The 20,433-nt window shown below is 40.0% G+C and overlaps 1 protein-coding gene across 1 annotated transcript in view; it reads left to right on the top strand.

Annotated features, from left to right (window-relative positions):
• Positions 1-3,300: 3,300 nt before the first annotated feature.
• LOC147021031 (uncharacterized) overlaps positions 3,301-20,433 on the top strand; it is a 33,218-nt gene continuing 16,085 nt past the window's right edge. Inside the window, exon 1 of the mRNA XM_085893589.1 lies at positions 3,301-3,416. The gene's annotated coding sequence lies outside the window, so the exon portion shown is untranslated. The remainder of the gene's footprint in view (positions 3,417-20,433) is intronic.

Below are 20,433 nucleotides of genomic sequence, written 5' to 3'. Positions count from 1 at the left end.
TCAAGAGAGAGAGAGAAAGAGAGAGAAAGAGAGAGAAAGAGAGAAAGAGAGAAAGAGAGAAAGAGAGAAAGAGAGAAAGAGAGAAAGAGAGAAAGAGAGAAAGAGAGAAAGAGAGAAAGAGAGAAAGAGAGAAAGAGAGAAAGAGAGAAAGAGAGAAAGAGAGAAAGAGAGAAAGAGAGAAAGAGAGAAAGAGAGAGAGAGAGAGAGAGAGAGAGAGAGAGAGAGAGAGAGAGAGAGAGAGAGAGAGAGAGAGAGAGAGAGAGAGAGAGAGAGAGAGAGAGAGAGAGAGAGAGAACGAGAGAGAGAGAGAGAAAACGATATATGGCACGATATCTCAAAAAGTTATCGATGGATTGGATGGAACAAAACATCATGGATGAGTTGGTAAAGTGACAAGAACAAGCCGATTCGATTTTGGTTCAGGTCTGAATCCAGATCTGGCCTCACAGTGGGACACAAAATGTAAACTGTTCATCCTCTCTCAGGCATACCCTCCACTGGGTGCTGTTCTTATTTTTAACTGCTTTGTACAAGTATTGTTACGGATTTGGAAACCATCTGCACACAACAGCCAGAGTCCCCACAGTTCAGTTATTTAATTAAGTATATGTGTATAGTTAGAATCCATCCCCTGTGTCTGACGGGAATTACATGTGTGCGCTGCGAGTTATTTTGTTGTTAGTTTTGTTTTATATTCCCCAACAACAACATCCCGCTTCGTTCCGCTACCCAACCAAACCTTCGCACACCGACTCCATTCTCTCCATGTTTTAGGCTGAAAGCATGGGCGGAGCCTCCATCGCCTCAGATCGAGGCTCTGCTCTGAAGAAGGTCAGGGAGTGTTTCCTCCAGCCATTGGACAAAGAGAGAGCAAAGCCGAGGTGCTCCAGCCAATGGGAAGCCAGAAGGCCAGAAACAACGACTGAGCCTCTTCGGGGGGCGGGCCACCGACACGCCCCCCGTCCAATGGGAGGCAGAGTCACCTCAGGAATGATCCCTCCCACCTCCCAGGAGCGGTTGAATAATTGTCGGTGTGATCTGTCTGGGTCGTCTTGTCTGGTCTGCTGGCCATCTTCCGACTTGGTGTTGGCTGGCGTCTGCCACTTCGTCTTGGTTCCTTGGCCCTTGGTGCGAGGTTGTCCGTGTGGGTTTGAATCCCACCGTGGTGGTTGGAGCATCCGATATTCCCAAGCCCTTCCACAAGAATGCCGAGCCTTACAAGAACAGGTCGGCAAGCCGTGGGAACACGGCCAGGTACCAGCAGAACTCTGACCCTCCAGTTCGCCTATCCTCCCGGACTGGAAGTCCGAATTATGGCCGGCCGGCTCCATTTTCTTGTGGTGTGTGTGTGTGTGTGTGTGTGTGTGTGTGTGTGTGTGTGTGTGTGTGTGTGTGTGTGTGTGTGTGTGTGTGTGTGTGTGTGTGTGTGTGTGTGTGTGTGTGTGTGTGTGGCGCCAGTCAATTAGGTACAAATTGTATAAGTGTTGATTGCTCATTGTACATTGCATTTTTCTTCGTGATAACTCTGCTCTGTTTCCCCTCCTTGTTAATAAATATCTGTTAAATGTTCCAATTCGTTGCCTGTCGTTTCTATCATTGACCGAGCATGGCTCGGGCTCGAGAATTATTGAGGCTGTTTGTGCCATAAGTTGTCATTTGGACCGGCGCGGTTCGGACAGAGTCGGCTGAGGGTGTGGTTTCCCCGGTAGTTAGACGACGTGGGTACTTCGGTATATTGGAATTGGACAATTCACCCAACCCCACGCCGTCAAAATATTGGCGTCCACGGTCCTCTAAGGGACCCGTGACCTTTGGAGTTATCCAAGAGTTACGACCGTCAATTCCGGGGGTCGGTGGGGACGGCCCGACTGCTCCGTTTCGCGGCCGTTATCACCACCAAAACCCGACACCGCAATCGTATAACCAGGTGGAAAGTCACACGACATTATCAATTATAATATGTGATTAATCGCATTAATTAATTCCATGCAAATGTTTCTGGTGCTGCAGGTTTTCTGGATTCATCACTTCATCAATTTACACCTTTGTTTATAAAACCCTTGGCCCAACACAGTGTTTACTTGGCCTGTTGGTGTTTTCATCTGAACCTCTGGCTCATGATGCAGTAAATTGAAGTTGAAATCCCATATTCCCAATGTTTATTAATTACATACTGATGACCTTGACATTAATGGAAATGTGCACTGACGTGGACTGATGGAGTTGGCCGAAATCTCATCTCAGGAAATTTCAATCAATAAAAATAAATATATGTATATTTTTTCTTTGAGTCAGAATCTTTGGATCACTCACTCCGGCATGTGGGAGTGAAACAGGAATTTAGTGTCAAACCAAAACCATGTTTTTACAGGGACATGGGAAAGGAAATGTTTGTTTTCCCTTGTTGTTGAAGTGATATCTCAAAAGGAACATGTCAGTTTGTGGAGTCCAGTAACATCTTGTGGATTGTACTTTGGACCAGGTCACTCGAGTGAACTTATCATGTGGATTGTTCTTTGGACCAGGTCACTCGAGTAAACTCACCATGTGGATTGTACTTTGGACCAGGTCACTCGAGTAAACTAACCATGTGGATTGTACTTTGGACCAGGTCACTCGAGTGAACTAACCATGTGGATTGTACTTTGGACCAGGTCACTCGAGTAAACTAATCATGTGGATTGTTCTTTGGACCAGGTCACTCGAGTGAACTAACCATGTGGATTGTACTTTGGACCAGGTCACTCGAGTAAACTAATCATGTGGATTGTTCTTTGGACCAGGTCACTAGAGTGAACAAACCATGTACTGCAGACATTGATGTTCAGATTGTAAATTTGTGTTTCAATGCGGGAGAATAATTTATTTTTATGGTTTTGTATTACAGCCGATTGCTGTTGGTTGCATCATTGCTGGAAGTTCGGCTGTGCCGGTGATGCACGACCCCTTGTTACCAGGATGGCCCTTGTTTTGACGATCTCAGGAGGATGACAGGCTAAATCAACCCACGTGATGTGAGGTGACGGACAACGGGGGCTCCACCTGAACACGTGGTGTTGTGTATCGACCGGACGTGAGAGGGAGCGATGAGGAAGAAGACTCGGGGTCAGAGGTCAGGAGGTGTATAGTGAAAACCTTGTAACGTTCCGATGTCGGTTTAATAAAACTTTGGAGAATATTGAATTCCTCATTCTTGGAGTATTTTATCAAATAACAAAACCGTCAAATACAATGGTGGAGATCAGTGATAACAAGGAGAAAAGTGAACACGAGGAAGATGATGAAGAAGAAGAAGAAGAAGAAGAAGAAGAAGAAGAAGAAGATTGAAGAGACGTTGAAGAACTTCCGGGTTGTTGCTGTGAACCTCGTACAGAACCTCGAACCGAGATCCTCGTGGTCGGGACTGATGGGAAGAGGTATTTTGGGAATTCTTATTTAAAAATAAAAACGTGATTTTAAATAAAAAAATAATTTTATGTTTCTTGACGACGTTGATGAAGGAAAGTTAAAGGGGTTTTTATTGAATGTTTGTTGAGGTGTTTGATTGTTAATTTAATGAGGTGTTTTCACTCCTTTTGTTTATAATCAAATTATCACTAAACTTCCTTCAACGATAATTAAACCTCATTCTTCCTTTTAACAACAAAACTCTCAGAAGCATTTTATAATTGACTTGTATATCCAATTTGATTTGAAAATGAGGAGTAACGAGGTTCGATTACCGACTTTACCTCTTCCGTGGGATTTTTAACGTTCATCATCTGAATGGAGATGAAAACCCTGATTCAAAATCTATAAACTCAAAAATATCGTGTGGGTCTAAAATGTAACATTCCTCGTTGACCTTCCATCGACATTCCATCAGACTGGCCCCCACCGCCCTGCCCCCAATCTGACTTTCGCCCACCTCCTTTCCCCCAATCAGGCTGGCCCCCACCGCCCTGCCCACAATCGGACTGGGCCCCGCCGCCCTGCCCCCAATCAGGCTGGCCCCCACCCCCCTGCCCCCAATCGGACTGGCCCCTGCCGCCCTGCTCCCAATCGGACTGGCCCCCGCCGCCCTGCCCACAATCGGACTGGGCCCCGCCGCCCTGCCCCCAATCAGGCTGGCCCCCACCCCCCTGCCCACAATCAGACTGGGCCCCGCTGCCCTGCTCCCAATCGGACTGGCCCCCGCTGCCCTGCCCCCAATCGAACTGGCCCCGCTGCCCTGCCCCCAATCAGGCTGGCCCCCACCGCCCTGCCCCCAATCGGACTGGCCCCGCTGCCCTGCCCCCAATCAGGCTGGCCCCCACCGCCCTGCCCCCAATCGGACTGGCCCCCGCCGCACTGCCCCCAATCTGACTTTCGCCCACCACCTTTCCCCAAATCAGCCTGGCTCCTGCCGCCCTGCCCCCAATCGGGCTGCCACCCACCACCTTTCCCTAAATCAGCCTGGCTCCTGCCGCCCTGCCCCCAACTGGGCTGGCCCCCACCACCCTGCCCCCAATCAGGCTGGCCCTGCCCCCCCCCCCATCAGGTTCCGAAACATCTCCCATCCATGTACAAATCTAGTTTGTGAGATGACGGTGTAGGACTTGTTGAACAGCATATTTATATTCAAGGAAAGTGTAAATTCATGATGAATCTGTGAGAAAGTTCAAGTAAAAGTAAATTGAGATGTTTGTTTGTTCTTCTCTCCACATGTGGTTTTCAGAAGGTGTAACGGAGCCCTCCAGGTGTGTGTATAATATGTGTATCATCACTTCAATATATGTGTTTATATTCACCCCTTGGTTGCATCGGTACAGTATGTATGTATGTGTGGATGGATGTATTGTTACAGATTTGGAAACCTTGTGCACACAAACAGCCAGAGTCCCCGTAGTTCAGTTATTTCGATAAGTATGTGTTTTGTCGTTAGAATCCATCCCCTCTGTCTAATGGGAATTTCGTGTGTGCGCTTGGAGTGATTTTTAAGTGAGGTTTTTATTACATCCACAACAACAACAACAGCGACGCCGACCCACACTCGACCCCGTCGCCATTGCCCATGTGTTTTTGGCTGAGGGCGTGGGCGGAGCCTCCGTCGCTTCGGATCGAGGCTCTGCCCCAAGGCAGGGCATGGACGTTTCCTCCAGCGAATGAGCGAAGGGCAAGCATGACACGCATGCCCCAGCCAATCGGGAGGTGACCACGAGTCGTCCCACAACCCCTCGTCCAATCAGGAGGCGAGTGGCGAGGAGAAGAGACCCCTCCCACCTCAGAAGAGTCGAATGGTGTTCAGGACCAGGGTTCGGCAGAGAGAGGAGTTCATGGAGATTGCCGAGCGGTCTGTCGTCGTGGCTCAGTGGTTGTCGACGAGGGCTCTGCAGACGGTCGTGGTCGTGGTTGGAGTGGTCTGCTGTCCTTTGGTGGGCAAGTCTGGTGACCGAGCAGCCAGGGTCGTGGACCATGGACTTCGGGTCGTGGGTTCGAGTCCCCGTGGTGGTTCGGGTCAGTGTGACCGCTCGAGGCGGCCCGGCTCTACCGACTAAAGACCCACAGGGTCCAGTTTCGTGTGTGTGTGTGTGTTTGTGTGTTTGTGTGTGTGTGTGTGTGTGTGTGTGTGTGTGTGTATGTGTGTGTGTGTGTGTTTGGGTATGTGTGTGTGTGTGTGTGTGTGTGTGTGTGTGTGTGTGTGTGTGTGTGTGTGTGTGTGTGTGTGTGTGTGTGTGTGTGTGTCCATGGGCCCCGTCTGTAAGTAGAAACTATAAAGTGCCTCTGTTCCTTGGTTTGCATTTCTTTTATTCATTATAACTCTGCTCTGTCTCCCCTAAGCCTGGTGTTGGCTTCGTGTTTAGGGTGGTGGCTTGGGATCCCAGGGTCCTGAGTTCAAGCCCCGTTGGCTGCTGAATTAACACCAGGGGGTTGACTCAGCCTGTCATCCTTCCAAGGTCGGCGAAATGAGTACCAGTGTACTGGTCCCGGTGTATTCCCCGGTTAGAATAGGTGTACCATATCCCTGTGTGTCGTAAGAGGCGACCAGGGTTGGCGTCAGGAAGGGCATCCGGCCATAAAACATTGCCTCAAGAAAAAGCCAACCCCTGCACAGCAGGGAAAAATGTCTGTAAAAATGGTCATTATTTATTTTTCTGTGTCTCCCCTCCCCGATTATTCTTTATAAATAAACCCCCGTGTTAAATGTTCCAGTTTGTTGTTCGTGTTTTCTTTCGTTGACCCAGCACGGTGTGGGTTTGAGAAATTGTAAGGCCGTTCGTGCCGTAAATTGTTCATTTGGTCCGGCGTGGCCTTGGTGGCTTCCGCTTGGTTACGCCGGATCCGAGTCGGTGATAGCAACTCGGTTCGGACAAAGTCGGTCGAGGCTGTGGTTTTCCCCGGTAGTTGGACGTCGTGGGTACTGAGGTATATTGAAATTGGGCAATTAGCCCCACACCACGCCGTCGAAATATTGGCGACCATGGTCCGCAAAGGGACCCTTGAGCTTTGGGAGTTGTCCGAGAGTCATGACCTAAATTCTGGGTGTTCAGTGGGAGACTACTCTACTGCTCCACCTTGTGGTCATTTATCGCCACCAAACCCCAGCCCACAACAGTCTGGAGTGTTGTCCAGGCTCGTATGAGAGCAAACAAACAACGTACAGCAAGAGGGGAGGGAGAGGGAAGGACAAAACAGTGGGGAACTAGAGGGGGAGCACTCGGGAGAGTGCAAAACATCTGCCGCCAATACTACTGGGTCACTCAAGTGAACCTTATATCTTATTCATTAAATATGATGTCAACAGTGCTGACAGTTATAGTTCTTTTCTCCAACATTTTTTTTTGGGGGGGGGGGGCGTTGGAAATCACTGAAAACATGTAAAAATGAAAACATTCTGGTTTTCATCAATGATCTCTCGGACTCTCTGGAAAATCCTCTATTTCTCTTTGCCGACGACTCCACCCTCTGCCGTACCATCTGTCATCCCTCAGACCGGCAAGCAGCAGCTTCTTCGCTCACTGCAGATCTGGATAAAATCACAAACTGGTCCAACACGTGGAACATGTCTTTCAATCCAGACAAATCTCACACTCTCACTATGTCTCTTCGAAAGGACCGTTTACAAAACCCCCCCATCCACTTTCTCAACAATCCTCTGGAAGAAGTCTTTTCTTTCAAGCTTCTAGGTCTCACTATCTGCCATGACCTTTCCTGGGAAAGTCACATTTCCAACCTCGCCTCAAAAGCCAGTCGCCGACTGGGAATCCTCCGTCGTGCTCAGTCCTTCCTCGGCCCTCTTGAGCTCCTGACCACTTACAAAGCTTTTGTCCGTAGCCTGATGGAGTACTGCTCTCCCCTCTGGGCTGGTGCTCCTGCCTCCCACCTTTCTCGGCTTCATGCTGTCGAAACCAGGGCATTTAAGATCATCGGCATCTCCCGCAATGAAGCTGAGTCTTTGGGCCTCTCACTCAATCACCGCAGGTTGGTCGGTGGTCTTTCTGTCTTCTACAGACTCCTCTCCAGCCTTGCCCCCCCTGCTCTCTCTGCGATTTGTCCCCACCACATTTCCACAGGGCACTCAAGGTCCGCCAACAACCCCCTTCTGGTAAAACTACCAAAATCACGAATCACTGCTCGTCTTCACTCTTTCATTCCTCTTTTTTCCCGCCTTTGGAATAAACTTCCTCACTCTATTCTTTCCCATTCTTCCCTCCAGGCTTTCAAAACAGCTGTTCACCACCACCTCTTATCTCCCCCCATCCAAATCCTCGATCTTTTCTACCCCCGATAATCCACCCAAGCCCACTTCCTTCATTTCTCCTACTTTCCTTCCTGAAAGTCCCTGAAATGTCCATCTTCTCTTCGCCATGTTCCCCGTCCCATCCCCATCCCTCTCCCTTCCACAGTTCACCTAATGTGTCTGTTCCCCACTGTTTTGTCCCTTCCACTCCCGCCCCTCTTGTCTCATGCCTCCTTGCTGTGAGTTGTGTGTTCGCTCTCATACGAGCCTCGACCAAGGTATACAAAAAAAAAAAAAAAATGCAAAAAAAAAAAAAAAAAATCGAAATTTTGTTGAAAAAATACGCAAAATTTTTTTTTTGGGGGGGGGGGGTTGGAAATCACTTAAAACATGTAGAAATGCAAAAATAAAAATTTCTCTTACAATTTTTTTGGGGGGTGGGGACCAAGTCCAAAATTTAATGGCATAATCCTTGGACCATACCTAACCCCCCCCCCCCCCACCAAGTTTCGTCGAAATCCGTCGAGGAGTTTTTCCGTAATACTGTTCACAAACAAACAAACAAACAAAACAAGCAGTCATAGACTGGTACTTACGAAATCGTCAACTTGACCTCTGACCTTGTCTAATAAAAGCTGTCTCTTGAGAAGGTAGCGACACAAACCAGAAGTTTCTACGATGATTCTGTACCAAACCATCAAAAATCGAATGTTTTGGATGTTTGACCTCACTGTGACCTTGACCTTTGACCGATTTTGACCAAAATCTAATCAGCACGAGCCATCACCCTCCTGAATCACGTGGTGTAATTTGACATTGGAAGCTTCTTCCGTTCTCGAGTTATAATTTTTTGGATGTTTGACCTCACTGTGACCTTGACCTTTGACCGATTTTGACCAAAATCTAATCAGCACTAGCCATCACGCTCCTGAATCACCTGGTGTAATTTGGCATTGGCAGCTTCTTCCGTTCTCAAGTTATCTGTACCAAACCATCAGAAATCGAATATTTGACCTCACCGTGACTTTGACCTTTGACCGATTTTGACCAAAATCTAATCAGCACGAGCCATCACCCTCCTGAATCACGTAGTGTAATTTGACATTGGTAGCTTCTTCCGTTCTCGAGTTATCGTGCCTACAAACAAACAAACAAACAAACAAACAGAAACGGAAGGCATCAATATACTTACGAAATCTTTAGATTTCGTAAGTAAAAATAAACCAATGTCAGTAGGGTGAATATACTGGTTCTAGCTCACTTTTCCCCATGTAAATGAATGGGGGATTTTCAGCGATTCCCTTTTTTTTCCCCTAAAAATAAACCCCCTTTTTATCCGTTTTTCCCTGCTGTGCAGGGGTTTGGCCTTTTTCTTGAGGCAATGTTTTATGGCCGGATGCCCTTCCTGACGCCAACCCTGGTCGCCTCTTACGACACACAGGGATATGGTACACCTATTCTAACCGGGGCATACTCCGGGACCAGTACACTGGTACTCACTTCGCCGACCTCAGATGGATGACAGGCTGAGTCAACCCCTGGTGTATTAATTCAGTGGCTCAACGGGATTCGAACTCGGGACACTGGGATCCCAAGCCGCCACCCTAACCACTAAGCCAACACCAGGCTTTGTATATATATAACCAGGCTATCCCAAGGTATATTTATTTGTCTCCCCTTTTAACCTGGAGGTTGATCAGCTCACTCATTGAACCTATAAAGATTTGTGTGGGAGGGGTTTATGTGAACAGGGTTTATGTGGACAGGGTTTATGTGGGTGGAGCTTGTGTGGGCAGGGGTTTATGTGGGTGGAGCTTATGTGGGAGGGGTGAATGTGGATGAGGCTTATGTGGATGAGGTTTGTGTGGATAAATGGATGGGTGGAGAGATGGGTGGATGGGTGGATGAGTGGAGCTTGTGTGGATGGGTGGATAATTTTTTAATTAAATAAACATGTTGTGTGTGGGGAACTAATTAACTAATCACTAATTATGTGAATATGATGAATATGGGTGGAGCGTGTGTGGGGTTTGTGTGTGTGTGGAGCTTGTGTGGAGTTTTTGTGTGGAGCTTGTGTGGAGCTTGTGTGGAGCTTGTGTGGAGCTTGTGTGGGGTTTGTGTGGTAGGGTTTGTGTGGGGTTTGTGTGGGCGGGGCTTGTGTGGGTGGAGTCAAAAAGGGGCGGAGTCAAAGAATTTCAATTTATCTTTGTCTTTTGTAATTCCTGTGAATAAAATGAACCTAAAATCTCTTCCCCTTCCAAATCATATATCTTATAAGTCCAAGGAACCGTATCTATTACATCAACAATTTTAAAAAGTTCTTTCGTCCATCGTTCAGTAAAACCTTTTTCAAAATGAGATTTCCACCTATATATTCTTACGATATCACCAACGTTGAACTTAGGTTTTCTGACATTAATCTCTTTTTCATATTTTAATTTTGTAAATGTTTCTGATGGTTTCATATTTGTTGACGTGTGAATCGTGTCATTATACTTATCCACAATATCCTGAATAAAAGATGACCATTGTTGTGAACCGAGTTGTGTGAATTTTTATATAGTCTCTCTTTTAAGGTACGATTAAAACGTTCAACAACAACTGCCTTCCCTTAATTAAAGGTACTGTATAATGAAATACTGTTATTTTTTAGAAATTTCATAAATGTCTTGTTATAAAACTCTCTACCCTCATCAGTCCACAATTTTTTTAGGTTTTCTCTTACTTTTATTAAATATCTGTTGAAAAGCTAACATAAGAGTATTACCTGTTTTGTTTTTTAAAGGGACAACCCACGCATATCTACTCCTCAAATCAATAACGGTTAAAGCATACTTGTACCCCTTATCATTATTGAGTTCAATCAAATCAGCAGACCAGATATAATCAACTTCCTTGGAATAAACTTTCCTTCTCTGAAACTTTGTGAATATTGGTTTATGTAATTCATCAGCTAATTGCTCTTCAATCTTAATGACATCATTAGAGCCTATAAGTTTTTTGAATTTCCAAGTCCAAGTTTCAATTTAGCACTGATCATCTTCTTCACAATGAACCGATCAACTTTTTCTCTCAAGGTTGGATTTTGTATCAGAGACAAATTATACAACATTTCTCTATCGGCTTCATGCTTTTCTTCCAACGTTGTGGTATTCCCATAATCAATATCGTGTCTCATGCACACTTCATCAACTCTATTGATAGGCTGACTCCAGGATTTAGGATTGTCTGCCTCATCTAATCTTTTATCCAAGTTTGTGCCTGGACCACAGAAAGAATACCCTGGAAGATGTAATTCCCCTGGTATTCCAGTAGTTGTAAATTTACTTCCTGATAAAAACTTTTGTATATCTCCTCCTCGTTTGTGTTTGGAGATAAATTGATTTTTTTTTTGAACCACACACCGAACATATACCTTTTTGGATAACCCTGTTATTTTTACTTTTAATATATGAAATATTTTTAGTATTAGTTTTCTTTTTACATTTGAGACAATAACTCATTTATTTATGTGAAAAATTCCTGCAGAGTGCAAAAACCTTTTTAGTTTCCAACATGCACATTTTAATCTTAATTTTTAAAACGTAAAGAATCCTAAGAAATGCCTTCACTCTCTCCTCCATTTATTTAAGAAAAAACTTGAATCAAAATGAATAGCTTGACGATGTCAATCGTCTTGAAGAAAATATTGCAAATAGACTTGTCAATTCTTTGTTTTCCTCCTCGGTGGGTTGAGTTATTTTCTGTAATACCACCAATCTTTTTTGAATCTCACTGGTTTCCATATTTTGATATTTATTTTGTCTCGCTCTTTCCTCCCTCTCCTCCCTCTCTCTCTTCTCTCTCTTCTCTTTCCTCCTTTTCCTCCTTCTCTCTCTTCTCCTTTTCCTCCTCTTTCTTCTCCCTCTCCTCCTTCTCCTTTTCCTCCTCTTCCCTCTCTTCTTCAACTCCTTCCTCATCCCTTACTATCCTTGAATCGCTTACACCCCATAGAACATTATACATATATTCATCAGGATTTCTTGTTATTCCTGCATCCAAAATAATTTTTTTACAACAGGAAACCAATAAAATTTCTTTTGAATTTCTAAAAGAGCCTCACCTTTTCTTAACTTTATAATTTTTTCATTATTTAACATTTTCATTAAATCTAAAGTTGGCGGTTTATCAACATCAGCATAATACCAATCTTTTATTGAAAATACCTCATTCTTATGTTGTAGAACATATTTATTAAAATACCGAATACCCTTTTCTTGAAGGTATGCTTGGACACAGAAATGATAATTTTCTTGAAGCCTTCTTGCTGTCATTTATGTATTAGAAATATATGTTAGAATAATATTATGGCACGAAACACCTCCCCATCTTCCCATAGTTAAATCATTTTGTATTTCCTTACTTATTATATATAATCCTGTTTTTTCTGTTTTCATGAGATAAACAAGGGCAAAACCATTATTATATTTACCCTTATTAAATTCTTTTATTTGTTGTTTACTAATCGTGGACCCACAAAACTCATTCTCGATACCAAGTGGATAATATTCTTCCTTACGAGACTGATTTAATTGTTCCAGGTCTTCGAGGTTAATTTTAAATGACCAATTATACCCTAAATCATTCATATCATACCCCCATTGTTCTATTCTCATACAAATGATACGCCCTTCTTTATAAAAATTTATTTTAATTCGAACTGTGAATTCTGTATGACCTGGAGATAATATCAACACTTCTGTATCTTTGGAATACACAGCCGTTTTATTTAAGGATATATATTGTGATAAATCGCTTAATCTCACCAAGTCATTCGCGTCAGTCGGGCTTGGATAATTTTTTAATTTAAAAGCATTTTTCATGTTAATATTTTTGGTTATATTATATTTATGTCGTTCAGCCTGTGCCTTTGTGTAATAATTTGATAAATCAATATCCAGTTCTTGAGATACACCAAAGATAGAACCATCTTTACCAACATAAGTCATTTATATTAGATTAAAAATAATATCATAAAATTTTTTATTTTTGTTGAGTTGAAATAACACATATATACATAACTGACCACAACACTTTGAATTTTAATTCTTGGACTTGAAATATTTGATAAACACCATTCTGTAAGAATTTTATGACTTCAACAGGTGGTGGAAGACCAAAACTATCAAAATAATATGTCTTGACTATTAAAAATACAAACCCAATGAGAACCGTTCCCATTATTATCTTCTAAGTTCATAATAATATTCTTTGTATGTTTTGGCACATTTGTTAATTCATCTCTCATACAAATAACCATATGATGAATTTTTAATTTCTTACAATATTTGACAAGTTGTAAATTTGATGTTGTATTCTTTCCAAATTTTTCCAACCACTCATCAATGCTCATTTATTTATTAGAAAGATAAAATCCATTGCCTCTTTTCGTTAATTTTACACATGCTTGTGCAATAGAAGAAAGCATATCTCCAACTAACAATCTCGCTTTATCAGGCAGACCTTCAAGTTTTTCAGCAAAATCTACAATTACACCACTTCCACTAATTTGTTTCTCCAACTCTTTGTTATGTCTTTCCAATTCTTTTTGAGCCTGGAGTTGAGCCTTCCTTTCGTTGGCAGTTTTCACCGCTGTTGATATACCACCCGTCAATGCTCCAACCGCACTTAAACCAGCAAATAAAGGAATTAGAAATGGGAGAAATCCTCCACTCGTCTCTCTTATTGAATATTTTTTCAACATTGGTTTTGTCATTTTAATTTTAAGTGAGCCAGTGTCATTCAAGATTTTAACCTGTTCTCTTGTGAGCAAAACATCAATTCTTACTGCTCCTTTTCTCTGAATTGTATTAACGTTAATCGTACAAGGCTTTTGATTTTTAACACAAGATGATAGTTTATGAAGATTGATTTGATTAACATATACCCCAGTTGGTACTTTGCCACTCATTTATTGAACAAAAAATAATGTGAGACTAATCATCACACCATTATCTGTATTAATCTGCAATTCTGTTTCTTCCAAAAGCAAACAATATGGATCAACTTCTTCACTCTCTCCTCTTTCAATGTATAGGGAAGTATCCACTCGATTAGACTTTATAGTTTCCTTTTGCGCGCTCAGGTCAAACGCATAGATTGTATTCAAACTTTTAAATGCTGTCATATCCAAAATAGGTTCTTTATTTCCATTACTTTCACACACCTTTTGGTAAGACTTGTATGCTTCAGCAAAATCATTTTCTTCCCAATTAATTTCCAATCTATCTCGTGGATAAAATGTTCCATCTAGAGAAACGCGAAGTTGTTTCACCTTAGCATTATCACTCAATGCATTATTCTTATCAGTCGCAGTATCACCATCTGGCTTTTTAAAAATGATCCACAGATATCGTGGCTTTCCTTCCAGAACACCCAAATTCCACGTGTAAGTAGTTTGATTGAGTTTAACGTGTTGACATCTTCATTTGAGGTATGATACACTGAGTGGTTTCTTTGAGTAAAGTCTTCGATTCAACATCTCTTCTGTTTTAAGATTAGGAGTATATTCACTGATATACCAACTCATCTCCTCAATTAAAAAATTTATTCTGATCACCAAAAGCACTACCAACACCAAAAAGCAATCGATTTTCATTATCATTCCTCTGTAGTTGAAATCTAATTTTAAGACCATACAGAACTTTATCATGATCACAGAATCCAAATATACCTTTAAGAGGAACTGCCACAGTAAAACTATTTTCTGCTTTTGTATCATCATTATACATTCCTTTCCTTTGTGTATATCCAGGGTCTGTGTTTGTTCCCGTTGACATATCAGGAATAAAACCTTCGACAGACCCCTTTCCCATTCTATCACTGAATGTATAGAGTGTAAATTTTATCATTTCAGATACAGCAGAGACATAATCAACCGCTTCAACTTCTTGTGTTCCAATATACAAACGCACACTATCAAACATTTTCCAGAAGAAATCATTTACAAGTGGAGCGTTTGTGTTATTCCCAGCTTTAGTGAATTTAAATTTACACAACAAGAAACTTTCGGAGAGATTCAAATAGGTTTGTTGATTATTTATTTCAAAACTTTTTGTACCATTCGTATTCCAGTCTGTTCCAGTTATTGCATTTACCTTGAAGTAATCTTCTTTTTTAGTGGAGTTTGAGATAATAATAGTATCATCCAAATCATAGACACTATCAATTGCTTCCATACTTGTATTTATTTAGGAAAAAAGATGTCAAAACTTTTGAAACCCTGATCCAAGTATTTGAATTATTTTCTGTCGTTCTTGGGGGGTCAACTGAGTTTTGCCTTTCTTAATTTCTTTTATTGCTTGTAATTTATGAGATTCTTTCTGAGCATCTTTTATACTCTTTACAGCACCTGCGACATTTCCCACAGCAGAAGCAGTTGAACCAATTAGATCTTTATGTTTAAGAATAGTTGAACCAATACCCATTAGAGTATCAATTATCCCATATCCTCTAAATTGATGTCCAACACCCCTTTGTCTCTTAGGTTTATAGTATCCTCTACCAAGATACATACCTTCACCCTTGTAGTATGGGGAAAGGAACATCCCATCCCCTGTAATTATTTTATATTTTCCCAACTCGTGTTTCCTCACAATAACCATCGTATTTATTTATTGGAAAACTTCACGTCGGTGAATTCTGATAGATATAACTTCTCCATTAAAAGAAATCACACGATTATCTTGGTCGGTTATCCTAAAATTTACTCTGTGTATAGTTTTTCCTGACACAGGTAGATAAACCAAATTTTTGGGTTCCATATTGAATTTATAACCAATTGGGGTTGAGTATGCGCTGAATGAAAATATTGTATTTGTTTTTTTTCCATCATTATAAGCACCATCAATCAAATCACAGTGAATTAACACCGAATTTATTCCTGAGGATATTTGAATGACATTATCACTGTAAAACGTCCCATTAGTTTCAATCTTTTTTGAGGAGAAACCCAATAACTCTCTAAATGAATTATCAATTGTGAAATCAACCTTGTCGTTATTTTTAACTTTAATCGTTTTTTTTTTTTTTTTTTTTTTTTTTTTTTTTTTGTATACCTTGGTCGAGGCTCGTATGAGAGCTAACACACAACTCACAGCAAGGAGGCATGAGACAAGAGGGGTGGGAGTGGAAGGGACAAAACATTGGGGAACAGACACAGGTGAACTGTGGAAGGGAGAGGGATGGGGATGGGACGGGGAACATGGCGAGGAGAAGATGGACATTACAGGGACTTTCAGGAAGGAAAGCAGGAGAATTGAAGGAAGTGGGCTTGGGTGGATTATCGGGGGTAGAAAAGATCGAGGATTTGGATGGGGGAAGATAAGAGGTGGTGGTGAACAGCTGTTTTGAAAGCCTGGAGGGAAGAATGGGAAAGAATAGAGTGAGGAAGTTTATTCCAAAGGCGGGAAAAAAGAGGAATGAAAGAGTGAAGATGAGCAGTGATTCGTGATTTTGGTAGTTTTACCAGAAGGGGGTTGTTGGCGGACCTTGAGCGCCCTGTGGAAATGTGGTTGGGACAAATCGCAGAGAGAGCAGGGGGGGCAAGGCTGGAGAGGAGTCGGTAGAAGACAGAAAGACCACCGACCAACCTGCGGTGATTGAGTGAGAGGCCCAAAGACTCAGCTTCATTGCTGAATCGTTGAGTTTGAAGTATGTTTTTGAATGTTTATAACAATATTTTTTGGTTCATCACCCTGTTCTTTCATAAGACGAGCAATTTCGGAAGATATTTGAGAAATCTCATATGCTCCGGGTGAGACTGTTATCGTTTTGTATCCACTTCCCGGATTATAACTAAACTTGTCATTTTTCTCGATTATATTAAATAAGGTATTATAAGTTTCCATGGACAATAAAGATGCCTCATATTCTTTTGTTGTGTCAAGTTGTAGTGGGTATGGGGATGAAGATGTGTGGTCGCTTGTTGTGAAATTGAAACAAAGGATTGTGCTTCTCATCTTATTTAATATGAGATAAAATGTCTTTATATTGATATTTATTAATTATTTTCATGTTCATCAACTGGTCTAAAATGGCTGATGCTTCATTAAAACAATTGTTATTTCCAGCCTTCTTACTGCCGAACAACAATAACAGTCTATCAACTAATTGCGATGGGTCATTTGGAAGAAAACTAACACCTGAACCAAGGATACTTAAAGCCTGAATAATGTGTTTCTCCTTCTCATTCTTCCTACTTTTACCAGAAAGAATAACCTTATAATTTAGAGTGTTCAGCAGATCAATATATACTCTATCATCATTATTTTCCATATCCAATGGTTTATCAATATACTTTGATTCATCCCTCACAGTTGAACCTTGTCTTCCATCTTTTGTGAGAAGAAACATTAATCTCGGAGTTAGTTTAACAGGGGGTTGAGCAGAACCCAAGAACCTTAATTCATCATTAAATATCAATACCTTTTCTTGAACAAGATGAAATTTTGCTGGTTGTTCTGTTGGAATGAGTCCTGCTTTGGTTTTTGAATCCGCTGAATATTCATTGTTTTGAACAGCATTCACAATATAATCAGGGGGTTGATTAATCTCTTCCAGTTGTTGAAATAATTCTTCATCATGATATTCTAATTCTCCAATATGCTCTAATTCTTCCTCCGTCATTTGACTGAAATCTTTTAACATTTGAAGCTTTCTGGGAGTATATTCTACTGTGGGAACTGTGGAAACATCTTTCATTTTTTCTTGGGAAGTTTTTAAAAGTGGTTTAAAAAATTTCTCTTGTTTTCTTTCAAATGCTTCTTCGCCCGTTAGTTTCTGTCTGCGTTTCTTCTTTATGTCTTCCTGTTGTTTTACAACTTTTGAAACCAACTCTTGATGTTCCTTAAATCTTCTTGCTCTTTCTTTTGCATCCATTTATTTATTGTAAAATATCATTTCATGAATTGCAAAGATCAACAGGGAAATTTTCCTTTTCTTCATCATTCAAGTCGATGTGTTCAAATAAATCCTTTTCTTTGAATATTTCATCAAATTCTTTATTAACATTAATGCGAGTTGTAATTTCTTCTTCACTAATACTTGCATCTCTGCTTTTCATCCGTTTGGGTTGAGTTTCTTCTTCAACATCAAAACCGAATGATAAAATCTTCACTCCACTCAGATGTTTAATAATTTGTCTCGTTCCTTCTGGATTCGTTTCTAATATCCCAACACCACCAGATTTTAGTTTCCTTAACTCACTCTTACAATGTGAATATTTTGTTGTACCAAGAGAAACCTCCTCAAACATTTGGCCTTCATTCCTCAATCGCATATGTTCCTCCACTGAAATATAGTGATAATCTTCACCTTTTACTTCTCCAGGTCTTATTGCTCTAGTTGTTGTTGATACAATGCGTATCACGGGGTGTTTTTTAAGTAAATTTACAATATTCTCATTTGTACTACACAAGAACCTTGATTTATGAAAGTTTTTTTCCAGAAGCAGATTTACCCACAAGATTTATAATAATAGTTGTCATTTATATATGTAATTGTTTATAAAACAAAAAATATATCCCTTAATATCTCATCTTGTTTCACAACAATATATTTATATTTTTCAGTCGTGTGCTTCATGTAATCCTCAAATTTCTTTTTACTACATAATGTAGAACAATTATCTCTCCAAAAATTATTGATATCTATTGAATTTAACTTGAATAAAATAAAAGTATTAGCATTGTTTCTGATGGAACGACGAGGAAGTTGAAAGTACGATTGACTAAGATAAATACAATTACAAGAAGAATGTCTCCCTCTTGTGTAGTAGCTGTTCATTACCGTTTGGTTTCTCTCATTAACACAATCATCAAAGATAACGAGGTTCTTTTTTGATTTATCCAAATCTTGGGGAGACGGTATATCATCCGTATTATCACTAAGAATACAAGTTATAGGATTTGATTTCTTTTTACATCTCTGTGTATCACAAAATAGTTGAATTATATCTTCAATGTTATAATCATTTAGGTTTTTTTGGCGTTTAAATAAACCGATTATATCTTCTTTTTGAAGACCAGCATTAAAACCTTGTGAGAGTAGTTGATACTCTGGTTGAAAACTCGACTTTGTGAAAATTATTAAATTATCATTATCTAAAAAGTTGGGAGTGAGGAGCATTTTTAAAAGTAAGCAGGTTTTTCCACATCCACTTGAACCAACTATGAGACATCTTAATGAATTTGGGAGATTTTTATGGTTGTTAAATTTTATCTTGTTTTCCCAAATAGGTAAAAAATCATTCATTTATATATTTGAAAAACAGGTTATTTAATTTATTATTGGCTTTTTTAGAAACTCTATATTTTATCCTCAGTTCAGGTTTAATTTCAAGATAATCCATTATTTTATTTATACAATATCTTGTGTTGATATTTCCCTGAAAATTACATCCATGAATAATATACAACAACAATCCTTTGAACATTTCTCTTATACGTTCAGTTTCTTCCCTTGTAAGGAAAGGTGTGTTTTCACCCTCATACTTTACATTCATTTCTCTAATCAATCTTGTAAAGTAATTCATTTTTGGTGTAAATCTAAAAGAATTATTTTCCTTTTTATATTTTTTATTATCATGAAATTAGAAGATAATCACAGAATATACATTGTTTATAGGCTTTTGACTCTGTGTTTAATCCCCGTCTTTCACACGCAGGACAATTCTCAAATTTGTCATATGGAGAATCAGGAAAGTCTAGCATATTTATAAAGTAAAACTTTACTGAAACTGAAATTCATCTATACTTTCAGTTGTATATTACCATCGATATCGATATACTTTTTTTCATTATCAGATTCAACGACAACATTTTTTATATTAAAGGTAATTTTAAAATGATCGTTAATTACTATTGAACGAAATGTCATTTCACCTGATATATTAACATCCTTTATTTCATCAGGATTTACATCTTTAGGGTTGTTGAAAAAAATACAAATTTCTCCTTGCATATTACAGATGGTCTTATCTTTTCTTTCTAAAGCTTCATCCATAAGATTTTTGTTTTTTGATACTTTTTCTTGTTTCATTGCTTTTTCTAGTTTTGAATATATTACTAGAAGGAGAGGAGAAACTTTTGTTAGAGATACTTTAATTGATGTTCTACCAGGTATACTAAAAGCCCTTCCACTGAAGGAAATTGAAGAACTCATATTATTTACCATAATAGTTTTTATCCAATAGTTGTTATATTTATCTTTGTTCAATTTTACATCCTTGACATATTTCCCAGTATCTTTAACAAATGAAGAGATTGATTGAAACTTGTCTTTTGTGTCTTGAAACATTGTATTTATTAAGTGAAAAAGTTGGAGGATAAAATGGTTTTAAGCACAGATTCACCTGTAAAATAAACGAAATTTTCATCAAGAAAATTTTAGTTTAAGCAAAGATTTATTATATAAATATGGTGAATACAACATACTGCGATGTTTGTAATCACAAATATAAACATTATAGAAAACACCTCCGAACCAACAAACACATTTAATCTGTTTCATAAAATATCTCCTCTTGAGTTGGAAAGAAAACATTGTGATATCTGTTCAAAGGATGTTTTGAAGAGTAGTTATAATAAACATCTTCAATCACAAAAACACAAGAAAAATGAGTTTAAAGTAAAGGGAGACCATTATATTGAAAACACTGATGGGGCATTAAAAGGGCATATAAAAATAAGGATTTT

This window comes from Eptatretus burgeri, chromosome 8, assembly GCF_056783735.1.
Source record: "Eptatretus burgeri isolate ZD-2024b chromosome 8, Ebu_testis_v1, whole genome shotgun sequence".
Classification (NCBI taxonomy): Eukaryota; Metazoa; Chordata; class Myxini; order Myxiniformes; family Myxinidae; genus Eptatretus; species Eptatretus burgeri.
The sequence above is the reverse complement of the archived record's forward strand: the minus strand, read 5'-3'. Positions and strand labels throughout refer to the sequence as shown.